Source organism: Phyllobates terribilis, unplaced genomic scaffold (assembly GCF_046119375.1).
Source record: "Phyllobates terribilis strain yellow unplaced genomic scaffold, ASM4611937v1 Scaffold_7__3_contigs__length_470593459, whole genome shotgun sequence".
In the NCBI taxonomy this organism is placed as follows: domain Eukaryota; kingdom Metazoa; phylum Chordata; class Amphibia; order Anura; family Dendrobatidae; genus Phyllobates; species Phyllobates terribilis.
Genome location: NW_027362767.1, coordinates 310,916,041 through 310,941,521, shown reverse-complemented (window position 1 = coordinate 310,941,521; position 25,481 = coordinate 310,916,041).

Sequence of the window (25,481 nt, the reverse complement as noted above, 5' to 3'; positions counted from 1 at the left end):
ACCACAGGTGGCGTCATGAACTCTTATAAAATTAACAATTATCCACCCTTTTAAAGAGAGACCCCAGGGTACGGGCCAGGGAGCCGACCACCGCGACATCCCCAAGGACAGGCAAATGCCCGGGTACCGAGTCATCCCCATCCCCAGGGCTAGTCACATCCTCCTCCACCTCCTCTGCTGACCTCATCGACTGGCTGACTGTGGGTTGACAGTAAGTGGGATCTCCAACCTCGTCATCATCACCCTGTGTGTTATCACACCCGTCGTCCTCAGAGCCAACCTCTTCCTGCCCTGACCGAAAAGTCAAGTTGTCGCTCCAATCAGGTATTTGAGTCTCATCATCGTCTTCATCATTGTCTCCACCAACAGGAGTTACAGTTTGGGAACAAGGGTCTACATTATGCTCAGAACCTTCTTCATCTGGTCCTGGATCCGACTTATAAAGATTCTGGGCATCAGATCAGATCATTTCCTCATCTGGATTAACAGAAGCTCTGGAGCAGACCTTCGTTTCCCAGGCTATAGTATGAGTAAACAGCTGTGCAGACTCAACCATCTGTGCTACCCCATACTCAGACGGGCAGCTGGAGACTTGGGAGCTGTGAGGAAGCAAGTGCGATTGGGGTGACACCTCTGAGGACTGGAGTACTCGTGATGTTGAAATTGAGGTGATGGAGAGCCCACTTGAAGGAGCACTTGATATCCGTTGAAGCACTTGCTGTTTTTGTGCCTCATTTAGAATTTGTAGCGATGGGCGTGTCCGTAAGAATGGGATCGTATCACATTGTCCACGAAAAGAAGTCGACATCTTAGTTTGGCTGGAAGGTGGTCTTTCTTCTGCAGATGTTACTCCCCCCCCACCATGGGGGGCCTCGACCCACCGGCGGACAGGCACCAGTATTGGGATAGGGGGGCTGGCCGTCAGGGTCCACCGTGGCTCTGGCACAAACCCGGCGACACAGAGGTGGCACGGGCAGGAACGGACTGGCCGTGTCGGCTTCCCACTTTTTGGATTTTAGAAGGGCATGACATGCCTATATCTGTGTCTCCCCCTCCTTTTACTCCTCCACCTCTTTTCTTTTCGCATGACTATATGTACTTGTCACTTTTCCATGTGTTAGTTGTGTCTTCTGAGCAGTTTGTCAGCTTTTGGACACCTTTGAAGGTATTTTCTATGTGTTTCTATGTGTTTTTGTTTGCCTGCCATTGGTTTTAACGGTGTTCGAAGGTGTTCGACGAACAGTTCGGCGAACACACGGGTGTTCGATGAACCGAACCGAACTCGAACACTACGGGGGTGGCTCAACACTAATTCTGACCTTCAGTGTAAGATAAAAAATGTAAATGTAAAAATGTAAAAAAAATAACATTTAATCATGTACAGAAAAGTATGCACACAACTGAAAAGGAAGCTCGTTTTATGGATGTCCCAGTCATAATGAAAGCGAACCTGCCATGTGAAAAAACACTATTATTCTGTAGATATGGGGTTAATCTGCAGGTTAATAGCGTTATGAAGCTGCCCAGTCCTTGCACTTGAAGCCTGGCTACCAGGAGGAGATTAATGTTATTCCCCCCTGCAGCATCCGGCTTTCAGTAATAGAGATACGACCCACACAGCTTCAGTCAACCCTCAGTACATAGTGAGCAGCAGCTGAAACCGCACACCAGCACTGTCTGACAGCCAGCTCTACAGTGCATCAATGCTGAGCCGGCTTTCAGTTAGTGCCGGGGCTTAGTTTCAGCCACTGCTCACTATGTATGGAACAGTGACTGAAGACACGCAGTGTCTGAAACAACGGCTACTGGAAGAATGTGCTAGCATTTCTTTTGCTGTGTTGTTAACAGTGTGTCAAGAGTGGGAGAAGATGGTTGCATTGACAATCCAACACAATGGGCAGCACTTTGAATACATTTTATAAGTGGTCATAAACTTGAAAAAAACTCATGAAAGAATAAAGTTACATTAAAATCAAGCACACCATTGTTTTGCTTATGAAATTCTCAATAAGTTTGATGTGTCACATGACCCTCTTCCCATTGAAAAAAATAAAGTTGGATCCAAAATGGCCAACTTCAAAATGGCCGCCATGGTCACCACCCATCTGGAAAAATTTTCCCCCTCCGATATACTAATGTGCCACAAACAGGAAGTTGATATCACCAACCATTCCCATTTAATTTAGGTGTATCCATATAAATGGCTCACTCTGTATATTAACAACACATGGCAGTTTAAATCTTATATAAGAATTTATTTGGTTTCAAATTGTCTGCTTCCTATTCTTTGGAAGTGTTAATTGCTTACATCCAAAGGTTGAAAATTTGTCATGGTCATATGACGATCACAAGAGTGCATGAAAATACAGACCTTTTACAGCTTGTACCTGCAGTGACCTATACGACCGAACACATGAAAGGAGAGTCTTTAACCCTCAGTAAATCAACAATGAAGGTTTTAATTTAATGACTACAGAGGTCTTAAAAACCATAAAGAATTGATGTATACAGTTTATTGGAACAGTGTACCATTTTTTATTAAACAAAGAATAAACTTTATTTTCATAAACCGTAAAAACACTTTGAATGCCCTTTACTCCTAATGTGACAGTTTTCATAAACTTTTGGGGCAAATATGTACACTAATAAAAAAATTGTAAGGGCTTTCTATACATTATGCTCCATTTATTGTAGAATGTAATGATGGAGAACATCACTTTATATAGAGGAGCTTAAACAACAAACATGAAATAATAAAGCACAATATATTTCATGAGGTCTATGACTTCTGACACATTGCTTCCCCTTTATGCAGAATAAGACTGATTGGTTCATTATGTTCTGTTTATTTGTTAGACCTTTAGCCTTTTTATAAATGAATTAGCTGTTTAGCTAGAATAGCAATCTAAACACAACATAGATAATCAGATGCTATACCTTATTCTTCAGGTTTGTTTAGTGAAGGTCATATTTCTATTTCAATTAAACAATGCACTTGCTGTTGAATTAGTTGTCGGTTATTAATATCATATTCAAGTTAGTTGCCAGTTCTAAACTTATTGCATCAACATGCATTATGGATTACAATAACATATATTGTATAATAAAAAAATGCCTTACATTGTAATAAAAAAAAAGATTTATAAAATATATGTGTTCATGTGTTATAGTATTATAAAAATAAACCTCTGTGTTAATTCTAAAAAAAAAATATTATGGTGACAACTCAAACTGACCGAAAATGCCTCATGAATGTCCATTTCCTTGTATGCGACTACAACATTTTACTAGAATGGAAAACTTGTAACTCGTTATGTGTAGCTGTAAACTGTTTCCGAGTTACGCTCATTGTAAGCCTTTGGACCAATAGTTGAGGAGCAACTGATTACCATTTTTTCTTGTGAAGAGCATTGATGATGTAAATCGTTAAAGGGGTTTACCCATGAATAAAAGTTATTTTTAAGCAATAGATCTTGGAATGATAATAAATTCCACAATTGAATGTATTTCAATAAAATGTTCCTGTGCTGAGATAATCTTATAAATGTGCCCCTGCTGTGTACTGTGTAATGGCTGTGTCTGACCATGCAGGAACATGGTCTGATCATACCACATCTTCTGGGCAGCGGAGGAAGCAAGAGAGTGTACAGACATTACAGCAGGGGATTGCTGCTGATTCTTTATTTGAAGTAAAATGTTTCACCTCACAAAAAGAATCAGCTGTGATCCTGTGCTGTAATGTCTGTATATTCTTTTGCTTCCTCCCCTGCCCAGGAGATGTGGTATGAACAGACCATGTTCCTGCACGGTCAGGCACAGATATTACACAGTACACAGCAGGGGCACATTTATAAGATTATCTCAGCAAAGGAACATTTTATTCAAACACATTCAATTTTGGAAGTTATTATTATTCAAAGAAATATTGATTAAAATGAACTTTTGTTCATGGGAAAGCCACTTTAAGTTAGCACAATACATCTACATTATTTCTGTTACTTTGTTTTCCTATATTTTTTAACCTTCATCTTCTACTGCTCTCTATAAACCCACATCTACTTCTTTATTTGTACAGATTAGTAATTCAATTCTGCAATAATTCTTCAAAATTCATCAAAGTTGGCAAATACAAATGTCTTGTTTCTTTTTTCAATTTGCCTAAAATGGCCACGGCAATGTTACAGATAGCATTCGCTGGAGAAGAATCACATGACCTGTTGCTTGACCCAGCTGGCTTTCCTATAATGTCTTGCAACAGGCAACGACACTAAGTTAAAGCCTGACAAACCTTAACTCAATAGTAAGCCACCCTTACTCCTGAGGAAGCCACTTAGCACAATATTGATACTTCTTTCTTTTACATTGCCTTTCTCTGAAGGATTCGCTCACATATTTTGCATCATGAGTGTTGCATTCCACTTATTTGGTTTGTGTGGCTTGTCTGCCTTTTGATATTTATTATTGTGATCCTATTTAGCCTTATATTGTGGTTATTCCTTCTATTATACCATCTCTTGTATATTGATACATTTATCTCCTTCTTCTTATGATTTTCATTTATCACTATCTTGTACATTTATTACTGTTGTCTATGGATACCTTGGATATTATTATTTTTTGATTGGCAAATGATGATAGGTGTTAGCCTTATCACAGTCTCTCACATTTGTAGATATGTATGGCCATTTAGCCTTTTTATTTGTTTTCAACATTTTTTGTGTATTTTTCACAAAGTTTTATGTCATATATCAATAATAATAATAATAAAAATATATTTCTATCGTGATCCCATAGCATCTGCTTACTTCGTTTTCTCATTGCTTGTTACTACTGCTTTAAGTATGTGCTGGGCTGATCCCAATTATTGGGTGGTGCCCTCATAAATTTTTTACTCACCATTTGTCAGGAAGACGCTATCCAGCAAAGGAGGCATACGCTTTCCTTGCTTCTGACATGGATTCAGGTAGTGAGGAAGATCTCACATTCCTCTATTTTTCTTCCTCTTCCTCCTCATCTAGTGAGGAGTGGCCCCCAGCAAGTTGCCCTAGGACCAAGGTAACCCCTTTAGCAATTGCTCCTATATGAACTCCACCTCCAGAAGATTATCAGCCTCTTATTCTGGATTTTAGGGGCAGCTCAGGAATGCAACTTTACTCTTCAGGCCTCACTGAAATTGACTTTTTCAAAAAGACTTCTCCAGTGAGTATATAATGAATCTTATGCTGGCCTAGACAAATTTATATACCCATCAATTTTTCACCCAAAATCCAAAATCATCAAATGCCAGATGGACCCCTGTAAAAGCAGCAGAAATTATGAGATTTTAGGGCATTGTGCTGCATATGGGCATAGTTGAAAGAACAGAACTTCAGCAATACTGAAGTACTGATTTACTATAAAGCACACCAGTATTCTCTATCGCCATGACAAGGAAATGATTTGAAGCAATCCAAAAATATTTGTATTAATTGATAATGCACAGTGTCCTCACCAAAACAATCCCAACTTTTATCGTCTATTCAAAATTCTGTCAGAAGTTAAACAATTCAGCAAAAAATTTTCTGAGGCATACTTCCCATAAAAGACATCTGTATAAATAAATCTCTGATTCATTTCAAAGGGAGGAAAAATTACAAAAATACTTGCCCAATAATAGGACAGGGAATGGAATTAAACTGTACAAGCTATGAGAGAGTACCTCATGGCACATGCACAGATTTAAGGTTTACGAAAGTGAGAACACCCAGATTAACCCCCATGAATGCCCCCCTGTCCTGGGGGTGAGTGGGACAATTTGTGGGAATTGGTGAGCCCACTGCTGGATAAAAGTTATTACCTCTACATAGATAACTTTTACACCGCCATCCCACTCTTTAAGACTCTGTCAGAGGTACAGTTGCATGTGGCACCATGCAAAGAAATCAGAAAAGCCTCCCGAAGCCGCTAAGTGAGAAACTGATGAGAAAAGGCAAGAACAGTGCCCAATGTAGCGTCAACATGCTGGTAGTTAACTAAAAGGATAAGATGGATGTCCTTATCCTGACAACAATGCACAGTGACAATATCTCTCCTGTCACTATCTGGATATCACAAGAGAGGTCCCAAAGCCAGATTGTATCCTGGATTACAATAACTTCATGAAAGGGTGTAGATCTCTCTGATCAGGTCCTCAAACCATACAGTGCCATGCGAAAAGCAAAAGTATGGTAACAAAAAGATGGCACTGTGCAATGATTTTGTGCTATTTCAATGAGCAGGTAATACATGGACATTCCTTCAGTTTGTGGAGGTAGTTATCAAGACCCTAAGGTTTGGCAGTCAGAAAGGTTAGCGTTCCAGTACTTCTGAAACTGATGGTGCCTGTATTCTACCAGGGCAACATTTTCCTCGTGAGGTTCTCCAAATTGGAAGGAAAAGAAGAACAAAGAAAAGATGCAGAGTATGCTCCAAGAGGGGTATACGAAAGGACACAAAGAGAGTCTAGCCAATTTTTGCTCTCACTTGAGAGCTTGAGAAAAGTGAGTTACAATGCTCCTTTCATGTGATGTTGGTGCAGTGCATCGGCCATTGTTGCTGTGGATTTTTGCTTGTGGGGCGGCGCTGCCTGGCATCATGGGGACTTAGTCTTGCAGCATGGGTGCTGTGTGGCACTAGGCCGCCCGCCCTGCTGGTGTATTGACGCTGCGGTGGTGGTTGGCACACGGCACCGTTCCTTTTAGGCAGGAAATGTTAGGATCCACTAAGAGGTTTTCCATGACGTGGCAGTGGGCTTCATACAGTCTGATCAGAATGTTAAACTAAGAACCTCATGTTCAGTTCTATATATTTTTGCTGAGAGGCATTAGATCAACGTATTTTTTTGGAAGTGCTGTCCATTCTCTTTATTTCAGCGTATAACAATTACATTATCTACAAACAACTTCTATCACCCTGAGCCAACCCAGTAAAAACGTGGCACCAATTAGAAACACTACGTAGTGTGCACAAGAAAGCCCAAAAGGCTATGCAACAGCCTGTCCGTAATATCGATGTGGTGTATACATGTCTCCAATTTGTCAACTTAAGCAGGCTTGCCAAAGCAGTTTTACACAGTTAAATGTCTCAATTTAACTTAATTTATTTAGGATCTTTGGTTAAGCAGATTAATTTCCCCTGTACAATAAAATGTAACAAAAAATGCCAATGGATAGGAACACAGCCTTAAAATGCTGCAGCACCTCACAGTATAGTAGTGGGGTGTATGGTTAAGAAATTTGAATATTAAAACAGGTGTGCAAAACTAAAACATGTATAAAATATAAAAAAAACACTTATTATCATGATGAAAAACCATAAATAAGAATGTCACCTTGGTTCATATTGTAGGTACACTTAGAAAAAGGAAGTTGCAGCAAAAGGTAGCAGAATTGTTATTGTATGAGATAGACAATTGCATTTAATTTTCTTGAATGTTGAGATTTTATTTTTTGCTTGAAGAAATGCCAAAAATTATGGCTTGTGGCTTGACCATCGCACAAGCCAAGAGGAAACATTTTCTCACATAATTTTTGGCTTCAGTGTTTTTCATTAGTAGAATAAATTAGACAGAAGATTACTAAACTTACCTCCTTTTTTGCAGTGCCTCAAGAATAAAAAAAATGCACTTTTAAGGTGCTGTCCTGCAGTATATCACAGCTCAATCAATTCACAGTCACACTCACTCTGTAGATCTTGCACTTTCCTATCGCTTCAATCTTTGCATTTGCATTCACAGCCTATCATCTATCTGTAATAATGAGCTGTGCACTCTGACCTCCTATCTCTGTTTTCTCTGCTCTCATCTTTTATAGTGCCTGTGAAAGTGCCATCTGATTGACTATGTGATATGATAGTAATAATGTATCATGAAAAGACCTGTAAAGCCATGTCTGACAAAATTAGCCCACATTTATGCTGATGTAATCTTCATTAGAATGTAAAATAGTGCTTTTTATCTGTGATATTCACAAATCAAATGCAATTTTTTCAAACTTCCCAGGACCTACTAATTTCATGAAATTGAATTCAAAGTCGATTCACAGCTGATCTATCCATTCATCTCTAGTACCCACACTTAAGAGTTAGCTGTATATATGTTCCCAAATAACATTTTGTAGTAATTAGTAGTGATGAGCGAGCACTAAAATGCTTGGGTACTCATTAATCAGGTTGAACAAATCGTAATGCTCGGGTGCTCGACCCAAGCAACGAGTACAGTGTAAGTCAATGGGAAACTCAAGCATTTTTGCAATGGCCTCCCTTGGAGATCTGGAGGGCCTAAAAATGGTCAAATCGATGGAAATAGTGCAGAAATGACATGGGAACAGCATAGGGAAGCATCTATGAATCCCAGGTTGCTGCTGTGAAAAATGTTGTCAGAGTATTATGCCACTTTTACAGACTGACAATAAAACATACAAAAACAAAGCTAAAATGGATTTTCCTGGAAAAAAATGTTAAGAAACATTCTTTCCAGGGTAATGACTTGCATACAAGGCAAAATAAATAACAAAAAAAATGCTCCTCCACGCTTTGGGCTATGTTCAAAGATTTTTAGGGGTTGTTTTGCTGCCTCTGGCACTGGGTGCCTCGACTGTTTGCAAGGCGTCATGAAATGTGAAGATTCCAAAAGGATTTTGGGTTGCAATGTAGTGTCCAGTGTCATAAAGCTGGATTTTCATTCTAGGTCATGGGCCTTCCAGCTGGAAAATAACCCCAAACATACTTCAAGATGCACCCAGAAATGGATGGAAACAAAGCACTTGAGAGTGCTGAAGTGGTAATTCCATCTCCAGTAGTGTCAAGTCTTGCACCACTACCTCTTACATACAGATGTTGCAGAGAAACTGCGAATGACACATTAAATCAATACATTTTGTTAACTTTGATTAATTTCTGTAAAATTTGAAACATTTCTGCCAACTTCAATGAATTTCTGTCAACTATGATAAATTTCTGTCAACTTTGATTAATTTCTGAGTACAGATCACCGTAAAAATTATGAATCGTGTATGGAAAAGAATCAATCTAGCTAGAGACTGTGGAAGAGATGTATGCGACCAGAATGAACACTCATTTCCAGCAGTTGTTACCACCTAGCACCTATCGCTATTCTAAATGCAGCTAACAGAGATATTATTAGGGAATAGAATAGATTTATTTTTGCGGCAGCAGCACAAAGTATAAGGCAATAATAACTGGCTGGAGGCATGTAATACGCTATCCATAGTGCAATAGCTCACCGGTGCACGAATTGCAGATAAGAGAGGTAATATTGTAGAATAAAAAATAGATTTTAACCAGCCTCGAAGATGTTTTATTGGTATGTGGCAGCACCAAACTGTGAATGAACACAAGCAACCGTGCCTGCTTTGATGAATTTCTGAGTACAGATCACCGTTAAAAATTATGAATCTGTCAATGAGTGCATGGAAAAAATAAATTAAGTTATGCACTGTGAAAGATATGTATGTGACCAGAATGAACACTCATTTCCAGCTGATGTTACCACCTAGAACCTGTCCCTATTGTGAATGCAGCTAACAGTGGTATCAATAGGGAATATAATTGTTTTTTTCTTATTTGGATGCAGCATCCAAGAGTATAAGGCAAGAATCCCTGGCTGGATCTGTGTAATACGCTATCCATAGTATGATAACTCACCCATAAAACAGATTTTAACCGGCCCTGAAGGTTTTTTTTGGCACGTGACAGTACCAAACTGTGGAGCACCGCAAGCAACCCTGCCTGCTTTCATGAATTTCTGATTGCAAATTATATTAAAAAATATGAATCTGTCAATGATTTTTGGAAACAAGCAATCAAGTTATAGACCGTGTAAGAGATGTATGCGACCAGAATGAACACTCTTTTCCAGATGATGATATCTAGCACCTGTCCCTTTTGTAAATGCAGCTAACAGTGTTGTTAATAGGCAAGAGAATATTTTTTTTGCAGCAACACATAGTATAAGACAATAATCCCTGGCTGGATGCGTGTAAAATGCTATCCCTAGTGTGATAGCTCACCCATACACGAATTGCAGATAAAAGAGGTAATATTGTAGAATATAGAATCAATTTGAATTGGACTTCCTATTAAGGAGTGGGTCTCCTAGACTGTTATTGTGTATGCAGTAAGTGCAAGCGCTGCAAAAAAATAGGACGCACTCAAATACCACTTTGAAGAGACGTAGTGAAGGGCCTCAGAAAAATTGTATTAAAAATTATTAAGAGGTGGGTCTCCTAGACTGTAATTGCGTATGCAGTAAGTGCAATGGCTGCCATAAATTAGGATGCACTCCAATACCAATTTGAAGAGATGTAGTGAAGGGACTCAGTAAAAAATGTATTTTCCATTATTAAGGGGGGGTCTCCTATTCTGTTATTGCGTATGCAGCAAGGGAGCAAGTGCAAGGGCTGCCAAAAATTAAGACACACTAAAATTTCATTTTGAAGAGATGTAGTGAAGGGCCTCAGAAAAATTGCATTAAAAATTATTGAAGAGTGGGTCTCCTTGACTGTTATTGCGCATACAGTAAGATCAAAGGCTGCCAAAAATTAGAACGCACTTCAATACCGCTTTGAAGAGATGTAGTGAAGGGCCTCAGTAAACATTTTTTTCCATTATTAAGGAGTGGGTCTTTTTGACTATTGGACTAAGTGTATGGGCTGCCATAAATTAGGATGCACTCCAATACCAATTTGAAGAGATGTAGTGAAGGGACTCAGTAAAAAATGTATTTTCCATTATTAAGGGGGGGTCTCCTATTCTGTTATTGCATATGCAGCAAGGGAGCAAGTGCAAGGGCTGCCAAAAATTAAGACACACTAAAATTTCATTTTGAAGAGATGTAGTGAAGGGCCTCAGAAAAATTGCATTAAAAATTATTGAAGAGTGGGTCTCCTTGACTGTTATTGCGCAAACAGTAAGATCAAAGGCTGCCAAAAATTAGAACGCACTTCAATACCGCTTTGAAGAGATGTAGTGAAGGGCCTCAGTAAACATTTTTTTTCCATTATTAAGGAGTGGGTCTTTTTGACTATTGGACTAAGTGTATAGGCTGAGAAACATTTACCCCAGTGGGGTATATATATGTATATTATGGAATGTTAGAGGTAGGCCACTAAATATTGTTCCTGCGGACATCATAAACACCCTTAAAAAAATTAATGGGGGTGTTGCATGATGGTCACACTGTGGATGTGGTGGTGGAGGATGAGAAGAAGGAGGAGGAGAACGACATAAAAAGACAAAATCCTGAAGCATATACCCATGTCTGGGTGTGAAGGGGTGCATGGAAAAAGACAAAAAAAAAATTACACTGGATTTGAGTTTATGTTCCACTGCTGTCATCCAGTGGTGTTGAGAAGTCTTGGCCAATCCAGCCCTTGTCCATTTTGATAAGAGTCAGCCGGTCAGCATTTTCAGATGACAGGTGGATGTACTTATTAGCTATAATACCCCCGGTGGCACTAAAATCCCACTCTAACAAAACACTAGCTGCAGGGCTGGCCAGGACCTCCAAGGTATAGAGAGAAAGTTCATGCCATGTGTTCAGTTTGGATACCCAATAGTTGTAAAGCACAGAAGAATCACAGAGGACGCTGGTACGGTCACCAAGGTACTCTTTCAGCATCTTCCGAAACTTTTCCCTCCTTGTCAGAGTAGCCCACACATTAGGGCTTGGGCGCTGGGAGGGTCTGAGAAAACTGTCCCACAACTTTGACAGTGTTCCCTTGCCTCTGCTGTATCTGGTTTGTGACTCCCACGCGTGCGCTCCTTGGTTGTCCAACAAACTGTAACTCCTGTCGCCACCATTGTCAGATGAATTTTTTTTTAATAATTCTTCAACAAGGGCCTTTTGGTGCTTCAACATTTTATTAGACCTCTCTGCCATGTGAAGGAGAGATAAAAAGTTCTCCTTATAGCGTGTGTCTAGAAGTGTGACCAACCAGTAGTTACTGTTGCCCAAAATACATACAACGCGAGGGTCATGGGAAAGGCAGCGGAACATAAACTCAGCCATGTGGGCCAGACTGCCAACATCCAAGACTCCCCTGTCCCCACCAAGAGGACGACTGTACATGTTATCCTCCTCATCCTCCACCTGGTCCTCCTCCCCCTCTTCAGGCCATCTATGCTGAACAGATGGGATAAATGTGGTGTGGGTAGTACCATCTGTAGAGCAGGAAACCAGCTCCTGTTCATCCTCCACCTAATCCACATTGACATGAGATGAGGCTGGGCTGTGTAACATCACCCTTTATAGTTCCTTGCTCCATATCATCGTGTTCCGCCTGCAAATCCTCCTCTTTAATTGTAAGCAGCGAGCATTTCAGTAGACAAAGAAGCGGGATGGTGACACTAACTATGGCGTCATCACTGCTCACCATCTTGGTGGAGTTCTCAAAGTTTTGGAGAACCACACAGATGTCAGACATCCATGCCCACTCATTAGCTCTTATATGCGGAGGCTGACTGGAATACCGACGGGCGTGTTGAAGCTGGTACTCAACAACTGCCCTTTGCTGCTCATAAATCCTTGCCAACATTTGCAACGTTGAGCTCCAATGCGTGGTGACATCGCACACCAGTTGGTGATCTGGAAGCTGCAAATGCTGTGAAGCACTGCCAGGGCAGCAAAAGCTGTAGCTGATTTTCTGAAATTGGCATACATGCGGCATACTTTTACAAGCAGCTCAGACAGATCAGGGTAGGTTTTGAGAAATTGCTGAACCACTAAATTGAGCACATGGGCCAGGCATGGTACGTGTGCGAGGTTGCCTAGCTTCAGAGCCCCCACCAGGTTCTGGCCATTGTCACACATGACCATGCATGGTTGTAGGTTCAGGGGTGAGAGCCACAGATCTGCCTGCTCTGTTATAGCTTTCAACAACTCTGCAGCGGTGTGCAGATTGTCACCTAAGCATGTTAGCTTCAACAGAGTCTGTTGCTGCTTGGCCGAGGCAGTCTTGCAGTGCTTGCAGCTTGTGACTGATTTGGTAGTTTCAGAGATGGGGGCTGAAAAGGAGGAGAAGGAGATGCTGGAGTTACTACAGAAGGTGGGGGCAGCCCTGATTGAACCAGGGCCCGCAATCCTCGGCGTTGGTATTACGTGTTCTGTCCCACAGTCTGACTAGGACCCGGCTTCCACAATATTCACCCAGTGTACTATCCCTTGCCACAAGCACTTGTCCACGTGTCCATGATTAGGTGAACCTTCCCAGTAACTGCATTGGTGAGGTCACGGGTAATGTTCTGGGACACGTGCTTGTGTAAGGTGGGGACGGCACACCAGGAGAATTAGTGGAGGCTGGGGACCGAGTACTGAGGGTCAGTCGCCATGAAGTTGCAGAGATTTTCCGTCTCCACAAGCCATATAGGCAACATTTCCAGTGCAAGCAGTCTGGAAATTTGGCAGTTTAGTATTGTGGCCTGTGGGTGGGTGGCGGCGTATTTGCACTTGCGTTCCATGGACTGGAGTAGGGACAACTGAACGCTGCGTTGGGACAAGGTCGTGGACGTGGTTGCTGACAGTGGTGGTTGCAATCGTGCAATGATAGGTGTAGGCTGGGAGGCATCATTGCCTGTGTCATTGGCAGGGGATAGGCGTGCACGCTCAACAGTGGAACAGGCAGTTGTGTCACCCACAGAAACTGTTTCTGGATCCAGGCGTTCGGCTTAACTAGTTGGGTGCTTTGATTTCATGTGCCTGACCATGCTGGTCGTGGTCAGGCTGGTAGTTTTGCTACCCCTGCTGAAGCTGTCATGGCAGACGATGCAAATGGCCTTTTTGGGTTAACTGGTCAGTCTTTAAAAAAGATCCAGACTCGGGAAGACCTAAACCTAACTGTTGGACCGGCAACTTCCCTCATGTTAGTGTTCTGGGGAACAGTTGCTGGCCTTGTGTCTGTGGCCACCCCACTACTTCCTCCTGCCTGTTGTGGTGTTATGGCACCCTTCCCCTCTGCGCTGCTGTCCTCGCTATGCCTGTCTCCTTCCAAGGTTGGGTCAGTGATGTCATCGTCCACCGTCTTGTCTTCCACTTCAGCACCCAGGTCCTCCTCCTGACTTTCCAGCAATTGTGTCTTGTTATCATCCACCTCTTGCAGCAGTAATTGGACTTTCCCACTGTCACTATCTTGTGACTGTGGCTGCTCAGACATTTGGGCATCGCTACACGCGATCTCCTCATGTCCCGCTTGAAGAGGGAAGGGCGAGAGGCCAGAATGTATATATGGAAATATGAACAGCTCTTCGGAGTGTCCACGTGTGGTATCACTTGTCTCTGGGCACTCAGCATGGTGGGGGGAAGGAGGATCAGGGGAAGTAATATGTGGTCCAGACTCATGCCTACTGAGACTGGACCGTGTGGAAGACAGGGTGGTGGTAGCAAACTGACTGGAAGCATTATCTGCTATCCAACCAACAACCTTTTCACACTGGTCTGGCTTCAAAAAGGTGTTCCGTGGCCCCTAGAGAATGGGACAGGAAGCTAGATCGAAATAATGTGGGTGCTTGTTGTGCTGCCGCAACACGCACAGTTTCACCTTGCCCACGGCCTCGGCGTCTGTGTGCACCATCAGCATCATGTCCACTTCCCCGTCCCTTACCACGCGCCTTGCCGATTTTAAATGAGTATAATATTTTGCAGTTTGCAAAAAATTTCAGGATTATTACCACAGTAATATTTGATCATCTCTGATGGCCAAGATTTTATGCAGTGGCGGTATAGCGATGCTATTGGTCAGCAACCAAGTCTGGATATGATCTGAAGGCACAACTGGCACACTTTAAATGGAGTATAATATTTTGCAGCTTGCAAAAAATTTCAGTATTATTACCGCAGTAATATTTCATCAAGTCTGATAACCAAGTTTTTATGCAGTGGTTTTATAGCGATGCCATTGGTCATGATTAAAAGCAAAAAGAATATTATTAGCCCTGATATCTAGGACTATTGATATGAGTTCCAATAGCAGAAAGAGCGTGCAATGAACCCTATTCTATACTATACTAGCTCTCCACAAACTCTGCCTAACTACTGCTATCATCAGTATTAATATTCATCAGAATGAGCCCTTACAAGGACTGTTAGTGTAGATGAAATAAATAATAGTGGTGTGGAATCCCTGCCTAAAATAAGCACCAATTCTCTCCCTCGTTTATCAGCATCTCTCCCTACTCTGCCTTTTTCCGGGGTAGACTGTGACGAGCATAGGGTCCCGGGTCTTATATAGACCCGATGACGCTATGTGGCCAGCTAATCACTGTAATGCCACAACCAACATGGCTACAGCATTATAGTGACTGTCAGGCAAGCCCTGCATGTTAATTGGCTGCCTAATAAGTGACAAACATGTGGGGTGGGGTCTTGAGATCCCTCCCAAACATTCAAAAATACTCTCTGAGTAATGAGTATCTCGAGCACTGTGATGCTTGGGTGAGTAATGAGTAGTGACGAGCATGCTCGCTCATCACTAGTAATTAGTATAATGGCGCGGTCGATTAAATTGTCGAAAAGAGCAGGTCATAAAGTGATAGGCATCTCAGTCATGAATCAGAAAATAATTCAATTAATAAAATCAATTTGTAGCTAGTGTTGAGCCACCCCCGCAGTGTTTGGGTTCGGTTCGGTTCATCGAACACCGGGATGTTCGTGGAACTGTTCGTCGAACACCATCGAACACCGTCGAACACAGTTAAAACCAATGGCAGGCAAACAAAAACACATAGAAAACACCTTCAAAGGTGTCCAAAAGCTGACAAACTGCTCAGAAGACACTCTCTTTAAAATAGATGGCCAGCAATTCAGCATCGGAACCCGACAATACAGAACAGAAGGAATAGAGCATCACACATAGATTAGATACATAGAAACATGTCAGTCACATATATAAGAAGTACAGTGACAGTGTTGGTTATTGTATTTGTCATTTAGTGTTAAATGATTTATTAAAAAAAAATTATAGTGTTTTCATAAACCCGTCTCTTTAAAAAAGCCGGCCGGCAATTCAGCATCGGTACCCGACAATTTAGAACAGAAAGAACAGAGCATCACACATAGATTAGATAGATAGAAACATGTCAGTCACATATATAATAAGTACAGTGATAGTGTTGATTACTTTACTTGTCATTTAGTGTTAAAATAAAGGATTTATTAAAAAAAAAATTTGCGTGGGGTTCTCCATAATTTTAGTCTCTAGCGGAAGTTAAGCAGACCGCTGGGGCAGATGTTTGAAGCCTGGAAAGGGGGTAATACCCACGGAGCTTCCTAGGCTACTAATATCAGCTCCCAGCTGAATACCTAGCCTTTACTAGCTATTAAAATGAGGGGCCCAAACACAAAATAACGTGGGGTCCCCCCTATTTTAATAGCTAGCAAAGGCTAGGCAGACAGCTGGGGGCTGATATTAATAGCCCAGGAAGGGTGCCATGAATATTGGCCCCCTCCCAGGCTAGAAACACCAGCCGTCAGCCGCCCCAGAAATGGCGCATCCAGAGGATGCGCCAATTCTGGCACTTAGCCTCGCTCTTCCCACTGCCCTGTAGCGGTGGCAGTGGGGTAATAGGGCTGGGGTTGATGTCAGCTAATAATGCCAGCTGACATCAAGCCCAGGTTAGTAATGGAGAGGCGTCAATAAGACACCCCCGTTGCTAACCCCATAGTCAAAGTTAAAAAAAACACAAACACCCAGAATAAAGTCCTTTAATTGAAGTAAACACACAATTCTTTAATGTTCTAAATTAAACCATACTTACCGTCATGCCCATTCCAGCTGAAGCCACTGTCTTCTGCAATAAAAGTAAAATAATAAACTAACCTCATCCTTACCTTTCCATGGTTCCCAGGACAGCTTCAGCTCTGCTACATTGACATGACTGGCTGGATCGCAGCAGAAAGCTGCCATCCAGCTTACCATGCCGCAGACACTGAGAAGCGCAGGTATGCTTGCGCTCCTCAGTGTCTCACTGTGACGGCATCCAGATGAGCCGAGTTCATGTCCAATGAACTCAGCTCACCTCATGCACATCACTGACAGCGTGGGAGAATTCCCCTGCCCATGCGGTGAGCATGGGAGAATTCTCCTGCGCTCACAGCATGCGCAGGAGAATTCTCCCACGCTGTCAGTGACGTGCATGAGGTGAGTTGAGTTCATTGGACATGTCGGTGAGCGCAGGAGAATTCTCCCACGCTGTCAGTGACGTGCATGAGGTGAGCTGAGTTCATTGGACCAGAACTCGAACTTCGACGGGTCCATTCATCCCTAAATAAGATTAGTGTAAGGTTAGATTTCATATTTATTTGTAAGTTTGTAAAAGTAAAATTGGTTCCTAAAAATATAACTTTATATTTAGTATTTTTAAATATTTTTGTGAGAAAGCCATATTAAAGCTGTGGGAAAGTTAAACTATACACACAATATGCAATGCTGATATGTTAGCAAATAGCATCTGTAAACAAATTTTACAATGCAAACTGCAAAAATTATTAAATAAAGCTTTTTGACCTTATGAGGATGAAGCATTCATTTTAAAAATCCATATCAAAATGGTTGATTAATTTTTCATCAAATTTGAACTCAATCTCCACTTAACCTGAATAACGCCTCCTCAGTGTCACTTTTGCTGCTGAGATCTCACACTGCAAACTACAAGGTGCAGCTGTCTTTTAGGCTGGATGGATGGACAGTGATGGAATACACTATGGTTCGTGAGCTATTTCATTCTGAATGAATGAAATATTCTCATTGAATACTTTGTTCTGTACAAAGTGGAATGTGCTGACAACAAAATCACACAAAAATCATCAATGGAAATCAAATTTATTAACCAATGGAGGCCTGGATTTGGAGTCACCCCCAAAATTAAAGTGTGGATGGTCTCCTATGGTATCTCCTCCCAGACCTGGACAAAAGCATCCACCAACTCCTGGACAGTCTGTGGTGCAATGTGACGTTGGTGGATGGAGCGAGACATGATGTCCCAGATGTGCTCAATCGGATTCAGGTCTGGGGAATGGGGGGGGTCCAGTCCATAGCTTCAATGCCTTCATCTTGCAGGAACTGCTGACACACTCTAGCCACATGGGGTCTGGCATTGTCCTGCATTAGGAAGGGTCTGTGGATCTCATCTCGGTACCTAGTGGCAGTCAGGCTACCTCTGGCGAGCACATGGAGGGCTGTGCGGCCCTCCAAAGAAATGCCACCCCACAGCATTCCTGACCTACTTCCAAACCGGTCATGCTGAAGGATGTTGCAGGCAGCAGATCGCTCTCCATGGCATCTCCAGACTCTGTCATGTCTGTCACATGTGCTCAGTGAGAACCTGCTTTTATCTATAAAGAGCACAGGATGCTATTGGTGACTTTGCCAATCCTGGTGTTCTGTGGCAAATGCCAAGCGTCCTGCACGGTGTTGGGCTATGAGCACAACCCCCATCTGTGGACGTCGGGCCCTCATACCACCCTTATGGAGTTGGTTTCTAACCGTTTGTGCAGACACATGCACATTTGTGGCCTGCTGGAGGTCATTTTGCAGGGCTCTGGCAGTGCTCCTCCTGTTACTCCTTGAACAAATGCAGAGGTAGCGGTCTTGCTGCTGGGTTGTTTCCCTCCTACGGCCCCCTCCATGTCTCCTGGTGTACTGGCATGTCTCCTGATAGCGCCTCCAGCCTCTGGACACTACGCTGACTAACACAGCAAACCTTCTTGCCACAGCTCACATTGATGTGCCATCCTGGATGAGCTGCACTACCTGAGCAACTTCTGTGGGTTGTAGAGTCCATCTCATGCAACCACGAGTGTGAAAACACAACCAACATTCAAAAGTGACCAAACCATCAGCCAGAAAGCATTGGTACTGAGATGTGGTCTGTGGTCCCCACCTGCAGAAGCACTCCTTTATTGAGGGTGTCTTGATAATTGCCAATAATTTCCATCTATTGTCTATTCCATTTGGTCAACAGCATGTGAAATTGATTGTCAATCAGTGTTGCTTCCTAAGTGGACAGTTTGATTTCACAGAAGTTTGATTTACTTGGAGTTATATTCTGTTGTTTAAGTGTTCCCTTTATTTTTTTGAGCAGTGTATATCTTGACTCATTCTCTCATCTTAAGAACAGGACTATGCAGCCATTCTGACATGGATTTCCAAAGAATATTCAAGAGTCTTATCAGGTCTAAGAAAATTATTTTGTAACATACCTGGCGGCGTCCTTGCATAGTGGTCCATCTCCCACTGTGCAGGAGCGCGCACTTGATCTCCTGTCCAGAATGTCTCTCTGGCTTCCCTCCATGCTGTCTGTTTGTGTCTGTCTCTGCTGCTTAAGGGCGGCGCCCGATCACTTCCTGCTTTTTGTACCTGCTGTGGGTCACACCCCTTGTGCGTCCTCAGCCTATTGCTGTCTGACACTTGGTATATAGCTCAGCAGCTCCCTTCTATCCCTGCCTGAGCATAGTGTTTTCCTTCAGTGTGTGTTTGCACTCTGAAGGTGCCAGGTCCCGTCTTTGTTTCCTTGTCTGCCTTTCCTGGAGGCTGTATTTCCAGGCCTGTCTGAACTTAGTCCTGTATGTCTCCTGCTTTGCGGTATTAGTTCCCGTGTCTGAACTGAGTCCTTTCTGTGTATCTTGTCTGTCCTGTCTGAACACGCTCCTTGCCTGTTCTTCCCGCCTCTCTGGGGGCAGTATTCCCAGACCCGCTCCTGTATCCCGCTGCAGTGTCGGTCTCCTCCGTACACTCAGTTCCAGTCTGAACTCTCTCCTATCCTTTACCTGTTTTTCCTCTATGTCCGTTCCCTTCCTTTTTCTGCAGAGTCTGAACTCGTACCTAACTCCTGCCTGTTGTCTCTGTACTCCCGTTTGTGAGTTTGTGGTCCACTCGCTACTTCACTGCAAGTACCCTGTGGGTGTCTGGCTCTGTCTTTCCCTTCCTGTCTGTTCCGTGTGAACAGAGTCCTGTCCTGCCCTGCTTCTGCCCGCTGCTCCGGCAGTCCTGTCCTGCCCAGCTTCTGCCCGCTGCTCCGGCAGTCCTGTCCTGCCCTGCTTCTGCCCGCTGCTCCGGCAGTCCTGTCCTGCCCTGCTTCTGCCCGCTGCTCCGGCAGTCCTGTCCTGCCCTGCTTCTGCCCGCTGCTCCGGCAGTCCTGTCCTGCCCTGCTTCTGCCCGCTGCTCCGGCAGTCCTGTCCTGCCCTGCTTCTGCCCGCTGCTCCGGCAGTCCTGTCCTGCCCTGCCTGTACCCTTCTGCCTGTATTGTTCCTGAGTCCTGGTGTGTACTGGGTCCTATCCCGCCTGTGTTCCTACCTGCTAGTGCCTCCCTGTCTGCACTCTTGCTGTGCTTGCCTATACCCCCCTGCCTGCTTACCCGCCTGCCTGCATACCAGTCGTGCCTGCCTATACCCACCAGTCAGTGTGCCAGCCTACCAGTCTGTTCCTGTATTCCCCTGTGTGGGTCAACAGCCGTGTCCGGGGTCTGTCCTGGAGTAGCACCTGGTCCCTCTGCTCGGTTCCTCCTTGGTGCACTGGCGTCGTATGCCGTCGTGCGACCCTGGTCGGATCGGGTGAATACCTAGTTACGCCCCTCCAGGCATTCACTCTCCGGCACGGTCCAGTGGAATCACTACCAATCACACGCACACGCCGCTTAGCCCGGGCGTGTGCATAACAGCATGCTCAGGCCATGGTTCCCGTTGAGCCCCACGGCCTTCGCTCTCTGAGAAGTTTTTCCAGCAAATACATGCATTAAAATAAATAAATAATTTTTTTTTCCCTTTAGCTGAGTTCCAGGCGAATTACGCACCCGTCCAGATGGATCTATCAGCTCTCGTTCCTGCGGATCCGCCACGTTACTATGGGGATCCAAGACAGTGTCGTGCATTTGTGGAGCAATGCATGCTACACTTTAAGGCCTACCCTCTCTATTTTCCTTCCGATTGGGCTAAAGTGGCCTTTATGATTGACTACCTAGCGGGTGATGCCTTGAAATGGGTCACCCCCCTATGGGAAGCATGGGATCCTGTCATCCTTGACCTGCAGGCCTTCCTGGTGGCCTTTCGTATGGTCTTCGAGGACCCTAACTCTGAAGCCCCTGCTGAAGCTTCACTTCCCAATATCCCGGAGCAGCCCCGTCAGGTAATGTGTGTGGGTAGCGCAATAGTTCTCCAGCCCAATGAGACTACTGCCCACCCAGAATCCTCTCAGGGTGACTACGCTTTCCGGAATACTTCTCCCAACCTCAAGAGGCAGTCCAGACGTGCTAGACTTAGAGGCAAGCTGTCACGCCAGGGTCTGTCCTCCCTGAGACCTCCTGACCCCAACCTTGAAGTCCCTACTGAAGCTTCACCTCCCTGTATCCCGGAGAAACCCCAATGGGTAATGTGCGTGGGTAGTGCACCAGTTCTCCTGCCCGAAGAGACTTCTGCCCATCCAGACTCCACACAGGAGAACTTCCTGCACCCGGCATCAGATGCTTCTCTCTCTTTAACCGGTGTGCATGTCCAAGGATGCTCCAAAGCTGTGGTTACCTCTGAGTCTGTGCACCTCTACTACCTGGCGGAGGATCCCCTGTTGCCTCCTGAATCCTCCGGGATACCACTCGATGACAAATGGAGAGAGACTTCTCTACACCCGGTACTCAATACTTTGTCCGCTTCGTCCTGTGAGCCTGACAATGGGTACCCCAAAGTGGTAGTTACCTCCGAGTCTCTACACCCCTCCGACCAGGCGGAGGATCTCCAGTTGTCTCCTGAACCCTTCGGGGTGCTACCTGGTAGCGAAAGGACAGAGACTCTCCTATACTCTGTACCTGATACCTCGCTCGCTTCGTCCAGTGAGTCCAACTTAGTATACTCCGAAGCAGAGGTTACTCCTGAGTCTCTACACCCCTCCGACCAGGCGGAGGACCTCCAGTTGTGTTCAGAATCCTTCGGGGTGCCACCTGGTGGTGAATGGACAGAGACTTTCCTATATCCTGGATCTGATACCTCGCTTGCTTCGTCCAGTGAGTCCGACCTAGTGTACTCTGAAGCAGAGGTTACCTGTGAGTCTCTACACCCCTCCGACCAGGCGGAGGACCTCCAGTTGTGTTCAGAACCCTTCGGGGTGCCACCTGGTGGTGAATGGACAGACACTTTCCTATACTCGGTACCCGATACCTCGCCTGCTTCCTCCAGTGAGTCCGACCTAGTGTACTCTGAAGCAGTTGTTTTCTCTGAGCCTCTGCACTCTTCTGACCCGGCGGAGGACCTCCAGTTGTTTCCTGAAGCCTCCGGGGTACCACCAGATAACAAAGAGACAGTGACTTTTCCTCATTATGTACCTGATAACCCGTCTATTTTTTCCTGTGAGCTTGACAAGATGTACCTCGAAGCAGAGATTACCCTCAAGTCTCTGTCCCCCTCCAACCCAGTGAACGACTGGTCCTCGAATTCCCTGCGGAAGATTCTGGCAGGCCTGAAGAAGAGGGGGCGTAAGGGGGGAGGTACTGTAACATACCTGGCGGCGTCCTTGCATAGTGGTCCATCTCCCACTGTGCAGGAGCGCGCACTTGATCTCCTGTCCAGAATGTCTCTCTGGCTTCCCTCCATGCTGTCTGTTTGTGTCTGTCTCTGCTGCTTAAGGGCGGCGCCCGATCACTTCCTGCTTTTTGTACCTGCTGTGGGTCACACCCCTTGTGCGTCCTCAGCCTATTGCTGTCTGACACTTGGTATATAGCTCAGCAGCTCCCTTCTATCCCTGCCTGAGCATAGTGTTTTCCTTCAGTGTGTGTTTGCACTCTGAAGGTGCCAGGTCCCGTCTTTGTTTCCTTGTCTGCCTTTCCTGGAGGCTGTATTTCCAGGCCTGTCTGAACTTAGTCCTGTATGTCTCCTGCTTTGCGGTATTAGTTCCCGTGTCTGAACTGAGTCCTTTCTGTGTATCTTGTCTGTCCTGTCTGAACACGCTCCTTGCCTGTTCTTCCCGCCTCTCTGGGGGCAGTATTCCCAGACCCGCTCCTGTATCCCGCTGCAGTGTCGGTCTCCTCCGTACACTCAGTTCCAGTCTGAACTCTCTCCTATCCTTTACCTGTTTTTCCTCTATGTCCGTTCCCTTCCTTTTTCTGCAGAGTCTGAACTCGTACCTAACTCCTGCCTGTTGTCTCTGTACTCCCGTTTGTGAGTTTGTGGTCCACTCGCTACTTCACTGCAAGTACCCTGTGGGTGTCTGGCTCTGTCTTTCCCTTCCTGTCTGTTCCGTGTGAACAGAGTCCTGTCCTGCCCTGCTTCTGCCCGCTGCTCCGGCAGTCCTGTCCTGCCCAGCTTCTGCCCGCTGCTCCGGCAGTCCTGTCCTGCCCTGCTTCTGCCCGCTGCTCCGGCAGTCCTGTCCTGCCCTGCTTCTGCCCGCTGCTCCGGCAGTCCTGTCCTGCCCTGCTTCTGCCCGCTGCTCCGGCAGTCCTGTCCTGCCCTGCTTCTGCCCGCTGCTCCGGCAGTCCTGTCCTGCCCTGCTTCTGCCCGCTGCTCCGGCAGTCCTGTCCTGCCCTGCCTGTACCCTTCTGCCTGTATTGTTCCTGAGTCCTGGTGTGTACTGGGTCCTATCCCGCCTGTGTTCCTACCTGCTAGTGCCTCCCTGTCTGCACTCTTGCTGTGCTTGCCTATACCCCCCTGCCTGCTTACCCGCCTGCCTGCATACCAGTCGTGCCTGCCTATACCCACCAGTCAGTGTGCCAGCCTACCAGTCTGTTCCTGTATTCCCCTGTGTGGGTCAACAGCCGTGTCCGGGGTCTGTCCTGGAGTAGCACCTGGTCCCTCTGCTCGGTTCCTCCTTGGTGCACTGGCGTCGTATGCCGTCGTGCGACCCTGGTCGGATCGGGTGAATACCTAGTTACGCCCCTCCAGGCATTCACTCTCCGGCACGGTCCAGTGGAATCACTACCAATCACACGCACACGCCGCTTAGCCCGGGCGTGTGCATAACATATTTCATGATATATAGATTTGGTATTGTGAAAATTGGTGACAGATCCACTTTAACTACATGCAGTTAGCTGGTCACTTATTTACTTTGTGTGGTGAGCTACATATGTGTGTGCTTATGTGGTAGCAGAAATGTATGAGAATTGAGAACCAATTAAAAGAGAAAGACCATAGAAAAAGATAAGCAGATTAAATTCAAGTAGAATTTAAGTATTCTCAAATTACCCAAAAATCCGCATTCACCAAAATGCAGAGCTTTTGTAATTTGCTTCCATGTGATTCAGAATTTTTCTGAATCTTAAAGGAACATCAAAAGGCGACATTGCCCATGAAAAGCATAATAAGAGACTTTAAATTCACATAAAATAACCTGGAAAAATCTGGGTGAACAGGCGAATTCAAATTTTGCTGATCCGCTCATCTCTAATCATAGATTACATTTTCCAAGACATTATAAACCCACTCCCCAAAAGAATTGCAGGAGAGATGCATACAGAGTTTTATTTGTGAGTATAGTGTTGCTTTCCTGTTCTGTTTAGGACTCTAAAATACAGTAGAGATGGGTGGATAGATTCTATAGCTATTGTCAGGTCTTCCATGCCTCTGTCACAGCACATCTCTGACCCGGTGTTCTGGATGTGAGCAGGCCCTCGAGTTTACTGTGCATGCTTGAGATCCTAAGAGCAGCTGGAAGACCAAACCTAAAGTGAACAATGGGCCAGAGTAGTGACGAGACATAGAAGCAAAGGACCATACATTTGGCAGGGAGCAGCGTGGATGGCGGGAAAGGTAAGTTGTTTTTTTTCTTATCAAACTTTTTCTAGCTGCTCATCTATCTAGCCGCACCTGCAACTCCTTGCCCATGAGCAAGCCCTAGAGATCACTGTGCATGCATGCTCAGGAGCCTGCTCACAGCCAAAAGTCCCAGCATAGAGTGAACACCTTTTAAAAATAGACCCCGGAGGTCACTGCCCATGCATAATTAACTTTAGGGCCTGCTCATGAGCTAGAAGCCCCCACCTAGAGTGACCACTGGCACGGAGATGCAATATAATGGAGGCAAAGAGGCAGGGAGCAGAACAAGCAGCTGGAGAAGCTGGAGAGTGTGAGGTGAGTATAATGTAATTATTTTATTTTTTATATTTTACTTTTATCATGTACTGGGGTTTATAGAGAGACCATAGAGCAAAATAAAGGATGTTAAATTCTCAAATAATATCTTTTCTGGGAATTGATTTTCACTTGAAAATCCACGACAATTGGCGAATTTGAATTCTGTCAGATTCAGTCAGATCCTCTTATCTCTTCTCTAAAAATATATACAGCTGTCATTAAATTATCCTCAGTCTAATGATAATGAAAAGGTTCTGCTCATTTTGCCCCATTTTGCATTATTTTGGTAATTGCTCTCATAAATACAATTGCCTGGTAAAAATAAATAAATAAAATGAATGCCTATGTTAATGAGGCTAGAAGAAAAAGGAAGACATTCAAAAATACATTTTGATAATATTTT